Below are 11,575 nucleotides of genomic sequence, written 5' to 3'. Positions count from 1 at the left end.
AGTCTCACTGCTCTTACAGTAAGAGTCCATAGTCTCACTGCTCTTACAGTATAGAGTCCATAGTCTCACTGCTCTTACAGTATAGAGTCCATAGTCTCACTGCTCTTACAGTAAGAGTCCATAGTCTCACTGCTCTTACAGTAAGAGTCCATAGTCTCACTGCTCTTACAGTAAAGAGTCCATAGTCTCACTGCTCTTACAGTAGAGTCCATAGTCTCACTGCTCTTACAGTAAGAGTCCATAGTCTCACTGCTCTTACAGTAAGAGTCCATAGTCTCACTGCTCTTACAGTAAGAGTCCATAGTCTCACTGCTCTTACAGTAAGAGTCCATAGTCTCACTGCTCTTACAGTAAGAGTCCATAGTCTCACTGCTCTTACAGTAAAGTCCATAGTCTCACTGCTCTTACAGTAAGAGTCCATAGTCTCACTGCTCTTACAGTAAAGAGTCCATAGTCTCACTGCTCTTACAGTAAGAGTCCATAGTCTCACTGCTCTTACAGTAAGAGTCCATAGTCTCACTGCTCTTACAGTAGAGTCCATAGTCTCACTGCTCTTACAGTAAGAGTCCATAGTCTCACTGCTCTTACAGTAAGAGTCCATAGTCTCACTGCTCTTACAGTATAGCCATAGTCTCACTGCTCTTACAGTAAGAGTCCATAGTCTCACTGCTCTTACAGTAAGAGTCCATAGTCTCACTGCTCTTACAGTAAGAGTCCATAGTCTCACTGCTCTTACAGTAAGAGTCCATAGTCTCACTGCTCTTACAGTAAGAGTCCATAGTCTCACTGCTCTTACAGTAAGAGTCCATAGTCTCACTGCTCTTACAGTATATCCATAGTCTCACTGCTCTTACAGTAAAGAGTCCATAGTCTCACTGCTCTTACAGTAAGAGTCCATAGTCTCACTGCTCTTACAGTAAGAGTCCATAGTCTCACTGCTCTTACAGTATAAGTCCATAGTCTCACTGCTCTTACAGTAGAGTCCATAGTCTCACTGCTCTTACAGTAAGAGTCCATAGTCTCACTGCTCTTACAGTAAGAGTCCATAGTCTCACTGCTCTTACAGTAAGAGTCCATAGTCTCACTGCTCTTACAGTAGAGTCCATAGTCTCACTGCTCTTACAGTAGAGTCCATAGTCTCACTGCTCTTACAGTAAGAGTCCATAGTCTCACTGCTCTTACAGTAAAGAGTCCATAGTCTCACTGCTCTTACAGTAAGAGTCCATAGTCTCACTGCTCTTACAGTAAGAGTCCATAGTCTCACTGCTCTTACAGTATAGAGTCCATAGTCTCACTGCTCTTACAGTAAGAGTCCATAGTCTCACTGCTCTTACAGTAAGAGTCCATAGTCTCACTGCTCTTACAGTAGAGTCCATAGTCTCACTGCTCTTACAGTAGAGTCCATAGTCTCACTGCTCTTACAGTATAGAGTCCATAGTCTCACTGCTCTTACAGTAAGAGTCCATAGTCTCACTGCTCTTACAGTAAGAGTCCATAGTCTCACTGCTCTTACAGTAGAGTCCATAGTCTCACTGCTCTTACAGTAAAGTCCCATAGTCTCACTGCTCTTACAGTAAAGAGTCCATAGTCTCACTGCTCTTACAGTAAAGAGTCCATAGTCTCACCGCTCTTACAGTAAAGAGTCCCATAGTCTCACTGCTCTTACAGTAAAGAGTCCATAGTCTCACTGCTCTTACAGTATAGAGTCCATAGTCTCACCTGCTCTTACAGTAAAGAGTCCCATAGGTCTCACTGCTCTTACAGTAAGAGTCCATAGTCTCACTGCTCTTACAGTATAGAGTCCATAGTCTCACTGCTCTTACAGTACAGAGTCCATAGTCTCACTGCTCTTACAGTATAGAGTCCATAGTCTCACTGCTCTTACAGTAAAGAGTCCATAGTCTCACTGCTCTTACAGTAAAGAGTCCATAGTCTCACTGCTCTTACAGTATAGAGTCCATAGTCTCACTGCTCTTACAGTATAGAGTCCATAGTCTCACTGCTCTTACAGTATAGAGTCCATAGTCTCACTGCTCTTACAGTACAGAGTCCATAGTCTCACTGCTCTTACAGTAAAGAGTCCATAGTCTCACTGCTTTTACAGTATAGAGTCCATAGTCTCACTGCTCTTACAGTAAAGACCCCATAGTCTCACTGCTCTTACAGTATAGAGTCCATAGTCTCACTGCTCTTACAGTATAGAGTCCATAGTCTCACTGCTCTTACAGTATAGAGTCCATAGTCTCACTGCTCTTACAGTAAAGAGTCCATAGTCTCACTGCTCTTACAGTATAGAGTCCATAGTCTCACTGCTCTTACAGTAAAGAGTCCATAGTCTCACTGCTCTTACAGTAAAGAGGCCATAGTCTCACTGCTCTTACAGTACAGAGTCCATAGTCTCACCGCTCTTACAGTAAAGAGCCCATAGTCTCACTGCTCTTACAGTAAAGAGTCCATAGTCTCACTGCTCTTACAGTAAAGAGCCCATAGTCTCACTGCTCTTACAGTATAGAGTCCATAGTCTCACTGCTCTTACAGTAAAGAGTCCATAGTCTCACTGCTCTTACAGTATAGAGTCCATAGTCTCACTGCTCTTACAGTATAGAGTCCATTGTCTCACTGCTCTTACAGTACAGAGTCCATAGTCTCACTGCTCTTACAGTAAAGAGTTCCATAGTATTACTGCTCTTACAGTGAAGAATCCCATAAACTCACTTCTCTTACAGCTTAGTGTCCATAGTTTCACTACGGGTTGAATGAGCTTTCAAGTTGACAGGACAGGGGAGGTCCTGAATCTCATGGCAAGGAGAAAAAGTGTTCCTAATCCACCTGGCTAAGGAAGATTAAAAAAAAAATAATAATAATTAACCTTGTTTCCCCCTGAGAATTGAACTAGAAGGCTATCGGACTTTCTGAAACCTTTGGTAGCCTCGATATAATTCAAGACTGTACATCTGACATCCAGGGAATGAAAAATGGATTCCTTGCTGTTTGAAGGGTTATTACAAAAAGATGGTAATATGATCTTCTGGTCACGATGAAATTTTGACACTACCTTTGGGAGGAACCCCGGATCTAATCCGAGTACTATTCTACCCTCCATCACTCGCAGGTATTAAGTTCTCTGATGGAAATAGCCTGGATCTCACCCAGTCTTCGGGCTGACGTAATTGCAATTAGGAATGGCGTTTTAAAAGATATTAGTTTGATAGAACAATTATCTATTGGCTCATAGGGAGATGGTGTTAGGCCAGTAAGAGCAATAGTAAGATCCCAGGAGGGGCGTCTAAGTCTGGAAGCTGCTCTCATGAATCTTTTTATACAGCTATGGTTTGCAAGATCAGAATCAAAGAAACAGCCGAGAGCCGACACCTGAACTTTCTGGGTGGATTGTCTAAGCCCCTGCTGTAAGAACTCCAAGATAATCTGGATGTTTGGCCCTTTCAGATTCGGGGACGGGTTCCCTGACCAGGAACAGAATCTCTTCCACATCTTCAGGTAGATAGCGGAAGTTACTTTTTTCCTGCATGCTCTAAGTGGGGTTATCACTCTGAAAGACCCTGGTACCTGTCTGGTCTCTAGATTCAGCGACCCCTTGAGTTGGATCGCCGAAATGGATCTTACGTTTTGTTCTGCCCAGTTGAAGATCTTGGTAGATAAGGCCAGGAGATTTTTCGACTTTGTCTCTCCCTGATGGGAGAGGTAGGCAACGGTCGTTGTGTTGTCTGAAAGGATTTTTTAGGTGGGAACCCCGAAGATTTTCTTCCGCCATCTTTAGGGATCCCCATACTGCCCTCAGTTCTCTAAAATATGACGACTGAGAGCTGATCGACTGGGGCCAGGAGCCCTGATAGTAACAATCTCCCACTTTTGCTCCCCATCCTGACTGACTTGCGTCCGTCATGATTCGTACATAGGGAGTTCTCTTCCATACTACTCCCCTGGAGAGGTTCCTTGGGACTGTCCACCAACATAGTGATGTCTTTACCATGAGAGGAATGGACACTCTGTAGTCTAGAGTAACCTGTTACCTGTTCCAAACTCTGAGAATCCAAGTCTGTAGAACTCGAAAGTGCAGTTGACTCCAAGGTACTGAGGTTATGCATGATGTGAGTAGGCCCAGAAGACTCATTGCTTCCCTTATGGAGCAGATCTTCTTCTTTTGAAACATTCTGACTCTCTCTCGTAGTGATTTGATTTTGTCTTGGGGAAGAAAAGTGGATTGAGTATGAGAGTCTAGAATCGCCCCCAGGAAACGCATTTTTGTTGAGGGTTGTAGATTTGATTTGTTGATGTTCACTATCCACCTCAATTTTCCCAGTGTTGACAGGAAGGTGTCTAAATCTGCCAATAGGTGGTCTACGGAATCGCCAATTAAGAGAAAATCATCTAAGTATGGGACTAAGATTAGTCCTCTTTTCCTCAAATATGCCACCATCTCGACTACGAGTTTGGTGAAAATCCTGGGTGCGGAGGAAAGTCCAAATGGAAGGGCCGTGAATCAATAATGTATAAACCCTCTGTGGTCTCTGATGGCGAACTGCAGGAATTTTTGGAAGTGACATATATTGGGACATGGTAGTAGGCGTCCCTCAGGTCCACCGTGCACATTTAAGGCGTCTTTTCCTATTAAGGGTATTATGCACCCCAGGGACTCCATCCTGAATTTTCGGTAAGATATTAATTTGTTCAGGGATTTTAGATTCATTATGGTTTGGAACGAGCCCTCTTTCTTTTTTACTAGGAATAGATTGGAGTAAAAACCTCTTCCTTGCTTTTGAAACGGGACTTTGACGACCACTTCCATTTTTAAAAGGTCTTGCACTCCCTGCCAGATCTTGTTCTGAGCAGTCAGAGACCTGAGGATGGATACAATGAACTTGTTTGGGGGACTGAAGACAATTCTATCCTGTAACCAGATTTTACTACCTCCCGGGCCCAGGGGTTCGGGGAGATCAGTTCCCAAAATATAGGAAAATTCTTCAGTCTCCCCCCTACCCTGGCGTCATTGGTTATTGCTGGGTTTGTTCTGGGGGTTAAGGAAAAAACCCCTTCCTCTGCCCCCTTTGGGGTAGCTCCAGCGTTCCGATTGTCCCTTTCCTCCATATGATCTTTCCTGGCCCGAGGAAGAACAAAAGGGATATTTTTCCCTATATGGTCCGTCTTCAGGAAATCCTTTTTTCTTGTCTGAAGCTTTCTCCAAGATCTTATCTAGCACAGGCCCAAAAATATATTCCCCCGAAAAGGGAATGGAGCACAGCTTCAACTTTGAAGTCTTGTCTCCTGACCAAGACGTCATCCAAAGGGCTCTACAAGCCGCGTTGGAGAGGCCCATGTCTTTGGCTGAGAATCTTACCCACTCAGCAGAGGCGTCCGCCAGGAAGGCGTCAGCGAGGGGATAGAGTTTAGAATCTTCTCTCTAGGGATCAAATACGACTCCCTGACCTGCACCAAACCTAGTGACGTAATAACAATTTCTCCCCACAGGGGAACTTACGGAGGGCGGCGCAGGAGCATCCGGCTCCCGTGGTGAACGTGGCTCTGGTCCCGACATGTTGCCACGATGAATCCAGACCTCAGATCAGTGTGGCTCCTCCGCCTTATGCCGGACAGAACGCCGCACAGTCACTTCCTGCATCCGCCGGAAGTGGCGTCTTTTTGAAAGTGCCGTCGGGCAAGGTGGGAGACATCGCCCCGGGAGCAGGCTCCGGATCAACTGGAAATGAGTGAGCCCTCCCAACCCCGCCCCCCCCCCCCCCCCCGCGCTCAGCGTTAGTAGGGGACCGCAGGAGAGCAGGGGGACACCACGGTCCATCATGGTGCGCGGTAGGATTCCTATCTTCTGCACACAGGGAGACCTTTCTCCGCCCGGTCCTCTGTAGGGACAGGAAACACTGGTGTTAGTGGTGGGAAGGGGGGGTTAAATCTCTGTTCCTGCCCCTACAGAGGTCAGGGGTCAATCTTCTTGTGTGCCGTCGTGGTGATGATATGGAAACAGTCTAATTTCTACGCTACCCCAGGGCTGGCTGCCCCCATGCCGCTCTGTACCCGGCTGCAGTGTTGGACTGGGGGGCCTAGGGCCACCAGTAAAACTTATTCTGGGGTCACTCTACAGCTAAATACAAGAGGCTACAAGATGACTGATTATGAGGGTCTATAACTACAGTTGTGTTCAAAATAATAGCAGTCAGACATCACTACATAGAAACATAGAAACATAGAATGTGTCGGCAGATAAGAACCATTTGGCCCATCTAGTCTGCCCAATATATCTGAATCCTATGAATAGTCCCTATCTTATATGAAGGATGGCCTTATGCCTATCCCATGCATGCTTAAACTCCTTCACTGTATTTGTCGCTACCACTTCTGCAGGAAGGTTATTCCCTGCATCCACTACTCTCTCAGTAAAGTAATACTTCCTGATATTACTGTTAAACCTTTGCCCCTCTAATTTAAAACTGTGTCCTCTTGTGGTAGTTTTTCTTCTTTTAAATATGCTCTCCTCCTTTACCGAGTTGATTCCCTTTATGTATTTAAAAGTTTCTATCATATCCCCTCTGTCTCGTCTTTCTTCCAAGCTCTACATGTTAAGGTCCTTTAACCTTTCCTGGTAAGTTTTATCCTGCAATCCATGGACCAGTTTAGTAGCTCTTCTCTGAACTCTCTCTAGAGTATCTATATCCTTCTGGAGATATGGCCTCCAGTACTGCGCACAATACTCCAAGTGAGGTCTCACCAGTGTTCTGTACAGCGGCATAAGCACTTCACTCTTTCTACTGCTTATACCTCTCCCTATACACCCCAGCATTCTGCTAGCATTTCCTGCTGCTCTATTACATTGTCTTCCCACCTTTAAGTCTTCTGAAATAATTACTCCTAAATCCCTTTCCTCAGATACTGAGGTCAGGACTGTGTCAATCTGACTAACTAACCTGATCAATCACTGTTTTTGGTAGAAATTATATTTCTACATGGCAGATAATTTACTAGCAGGTGTAGTAGAGTAATAGAAACCCAACAGACCCAACAGTCAGGACCTGCTGCTGCGGATTCTCTGTAATTGAATCACTAAATGAAAGGGGCATGTTCAAAATAATAGCAGTGCGCGGAGTTCAATGAGTGAGGTCATTTATTCTTTGAAAAACAGGTGGCAATTATTGCCCTTATTTAACCACCTCCCGACCGCCGCACGCAGGGATGTGTCCTGGCGGCGGCCCTGTAATTCCTCCTGGACGCTCCGGCACGTCATCTCGCGAGACGCAAGATTTCGGGCAGAGCCGGCCCGCGCATGCGCATTGCGGGCCTGCAAAAGTTAAAGAAGTATTTCGTCACCAGCCTGCCAGCCAATGATCGTCGCTGGCAGGCTGGTGATTTTCAAAAAAAACAATCACAAGCCATTTAACACCTTATATTTATAAATATGATGTATTATATGGCTTCTCTGCTCCTCTGCTGGTCCTTTTGGTCGGTTGGTCCCAGCAGAGGAGCACAGTGAGTAGCCACCAAACACTTCACTTAGCCCCAGATCACCCCCTGAACCCCAATTAACCCCTTGATCGCCCCTGTCAATCACCTAGTGAAAGGAAAAAAGTGATCAGTGTAAACTGTCACTTTTTTTTTTTCACTGGTATTGACGGTTAGGTTTTAGGTATAGTTTAGGTCCCTTGGTTAGGTAGTTAGCGATCAGTTAGCGCCCAGCCCACCGCACCGCAGTCCGTTATTCGCTGATTAGCGTATCGCTAATCAGCATTTGTACTTTTATAGTATCTGGAAGTGATCAAAACTGATCACGGTCAGATCTATAATTGTATTAGTGTCACTTTAGTTCGCCCTCCACCCAAAACGCAGTGTTTGCCTGATCAGGCCTGATCAGTCGCCCACACGTGCGTTCACCCACGCCCGCCCCACCGCAGTGACAAAAAATATATTTTTTTGATCACTGCACAATCACTTTACACGCGCTGCGGCGATAAAAAAAAATCAGTTTTGATATTTTTTATCAACCGCAGCGGCCTCCGGTACTTCGCTAGCCTCCCCTTTGTAAGACAGGCTTGCTTTTTTTCTTGGGTAGTCTCAGGGAATACCCCTAAATTTAGTTGCCCACATGTCAAACAGGGGGTATTCCTCTGAAGAGGCCTACAGGCTTCTGACCCAGTCGGATGAGGAGTGGGAACCCTCATCTGATGAATCCAGCGGGTCAGAATACGAACCTGTAGAAAGCAGTGGCAGTCTGACCCAAAGTTCGGACGAGGAGGCTGAGGTCCCTGATAGCACCAGGCGTACCCGGCCCCGTGTCGCTAGACCACAGGTTGCGCAGGATCCACTTCAAGAGCAGCAGAGTGGGGCTGGTGCTGTCGGATTACGTGGTGAGGCATACACCAGCAGCCCAGCCCTCCCTGGACCTAGTACCAGCACTGCCGTACAACATGGTGAAGTGGCGAGCACCAGAAGGGCAGTTGAAGCTGGTACGGTGGCACGTGCAGTAGTTACCCCGTCGCAGCCACCGCAAAGACGTGCCCGTAGAGCCCCTAGAATCCCAGAGGTGCTGGCAAACCCTGATTGGCAGTCCCCAACTTCAGCCGCACCTGTAGTTTTCCCTTTCACTGCCCAGTCTGGAGTTCCGGTTGAGACAGCTCAGATCGGTTTGCCCCTGGGATTTTTTGAGCTGTTCTTGACTGCGGAGCTCTTAGACTTAGTTGTGGCAGAGACAAACCGGTATGCCACACAATTTATAACCGCCAACCCGGGAAGCTTTTATGCCCAGCCTTTCCGGTGGAAACCCATCCAAGTTTCCGAAATTAAAAATTTTCTGGGCCTTCTCCTCAACATGGGTCTAACCAAAAAGCATGAATTGCGGTCATATTGGTCCACGACCCCAATTCATCACATGCCCATGTTCTCTGCTGCTATGTCCAGGGCACGTTTTGAGGCCATCCTGCGTTTCCTGCACTTTAGTGATAACAGCACCTCTCGTCCCAGAGGCCACCCTGCTTTTGACCGGCTCCACAAAATTCGGCCCCTCATAGACCATTTCAACCAGAAATTTGCAGATTTGTATACCCCAGAGCAAAACATCTGCATAGACGAGTCCCTGATACATTTTACCGGGCGCCTTGGCTTCAAACAATACATCCCAAGCAAGTGCGCCCGGTATGGGGTCAAATTGTATAAGCTCTGTGAAAGGGCCACAGGCTATACACACAAATTTTGTGTCTATGAGGGAAAAGATCAGACCCTGGAGCCGGTCGGTTGCCCTGACTACCTGGGGAGCAGTGGGAAGATAGTCTGGGACTTGGTGTCACCCTTATTTGGCAAGGGGTACCATCTTTATGTGGACAATTTCTACACAAGTGTGCCCCTCTTCAGGCATTTGTTTCTAGAACAGATTGGCTGCTGTGGCACCGCGCGACCTAGTCGCCGGGGCTTCCCCCAATGGCTCGTTACCACCCGTCTTGCAAGGGGGGTGAGGGCTGCCTTGTGTAACGAAGAACTGCTCGCGGTGAAATGGAGAGACAAGCGTGACGTTTACATGCTCTCCTCCATTCACACAGACACGACAATACAAATAGAACGAGCAACCCGTGTCATTGAAAAGCCCCTCTCTGTACACAACTATAATTCGCTCATGGGAGGGGTGGACTTCAATGACCAGATGTTGGCTCCGTATTTAGTTTCCCAACGCACCAGACGCTGGTATAAGAAGGTGTCTGTATATTTGATTCAATTGGCTCTGTATAATAGTTTTGTTCTCTACAGTAAGGCTGGGAGAACTGGATCCTTCCTCAAATTTCAGGAAGAGATCATCGAGAACCTCCTGTATCCAGGAGGTTCCGTGGCCCCATCCACCAGTGTAGTTAGCCGTCTACACGAGCGACATTTCCCCAATGTCGTTCCTGGTACCTCAACCCAACCGTCACCCCGAAAAAGATGTCGTGTCTGTAGCAGGAGTGGAATAAGGCGTGACACCCGCTATTTCTGTCCTGACTGCCCTGACCACAGTACCACACACAGGTACACTTAGCATAGGGATCACATCTCACAGGACAGGCACACAGGGCTATTAGGGCCCATTCACTCACAGCTGCTGCAAACGTCTCCTTTCACCTGGGACAAAGTGCATAATGTACTTCGCCACATCTTTGGGCGATTTGCGCTTTGCACATTGTCCTATGGGGAAGGAGAGGTTTGTTCTATAAAGGTAAAAAAAATAATCACCGGTAAGCAAAAAAGGTTAATGTTCTGTTATAAAAGTTCAATAAAGTTAATGTTCTGTTCAAATGTTATTATAAAGTTCATGTTAATAAATTTATTGCGTTGTGGCCTGTTTTTTTTTTTTTACCTTCCAGGTGGACCTTCCAGGTGGACCAACCGATCGACTAGCTGCAGCACTGATGTGCATTCTGACAGAAGCATTGCGCTGCTGTCAGATTACACACAAGTCGGTGTATGCGGCGCTGCAAGACGAGATTTCTCCTCTGCAGTAACAGATACGTTTGCCGAGGCTTATGAGCTGAGGAGGAGGCGGCGTTCCTATGCTTTGGCAAACACTTTGTATATAAAAAATAAATAAATCTCGGCAATGATTTATTCATCCACATCGATTGATGCGAATGGAGAAATCTGGTTTGCCAGGGCATACGAGCTAAGTGGGTATGGATGTAGGGCGGAGCTCCTATGTCCTGGCAGACGCCTTTCCCCTCCTTTTTTTTTTTTTGGGCAGAGATTTTTTCATCCACATTGATCGATGCAAATGAAGAAATCTGTGCCGTTCATTTTTTCTTTCAGCCCAGAAGCTGAACGGAAAAAAAAATCTCATTACCTGTATGCTCAATATAAGGAGAATAGCAGAAACTCCTAATGCTGGCCATACATGTAATGATTGCGGAGACCCTCAAATGCCAGGGCAGTACAAACACCCCACAACTGACCCCATTTTGGAATGTAGACACCCCAAGGTATTCGCTGATGGGCATAGAGAGTTCATAGAAGTTTTTATTTTTTGTCACAAGTTAGCCGAAAATTATGTTTTTTTTGTTTTTTTCTTACAAAGTCTCATATTCCACTAACTTGTGACAAAAAATAAAAGCTTCTATGAACTCACTATGCCCATCACGAAATAACTTGAGGTGTCTTCTTTCCAAAATGGGGTCACTTGTGGGGTATTTCTACTACCCTGCAGGGGCGTCTTTACCAAGGGGCAACTGCCTCTTGAGCCCTGCTGGCCACTGCCCCAGGTGTCAGGCTGTCAGCTACACAGGGGGTGCTGCCATGCCATGCCTGCCAGCACTGAGTCCAGGCATCGTACTGTTAGAGCTGTGAATGTGATCTAGGACCTTAGATGACATCATCACCATGTAACCAGTAACCTAGCAATATTACTGGTCACATGGCTATGAGGTCATCACAGGTCCTAACAGGAGTGTTGCAGGAGAAGTTTGGCGCTTTTTTAGTGATTACATCAGAAAAAGGTGACCGGTTATGCTAATATACTGTAAACTACTGTATAGTGGGGTGCTGTATACTGTGTGGGACCTGTATACTATGTGGGGGGCCTGTATACTGTGGGGGGGGG

Source organism: Bufo gargarizans, chromosome 7 (genome assembly GCF_014858855.1).
Source record: "Bufo gargarizans isolate SCDJY-AF-19 chromosome 7, ASM1485885v1, whole genome shotgun sequence".
Lineage (NCBI taxonomy): Eukaryota > Metazoa > Chordata > Amphibia > Anura > Bufonidae > Bufo > Bufo gargarizans.
Note: the sequence above shows the minus strand (reverse complement) of the source record.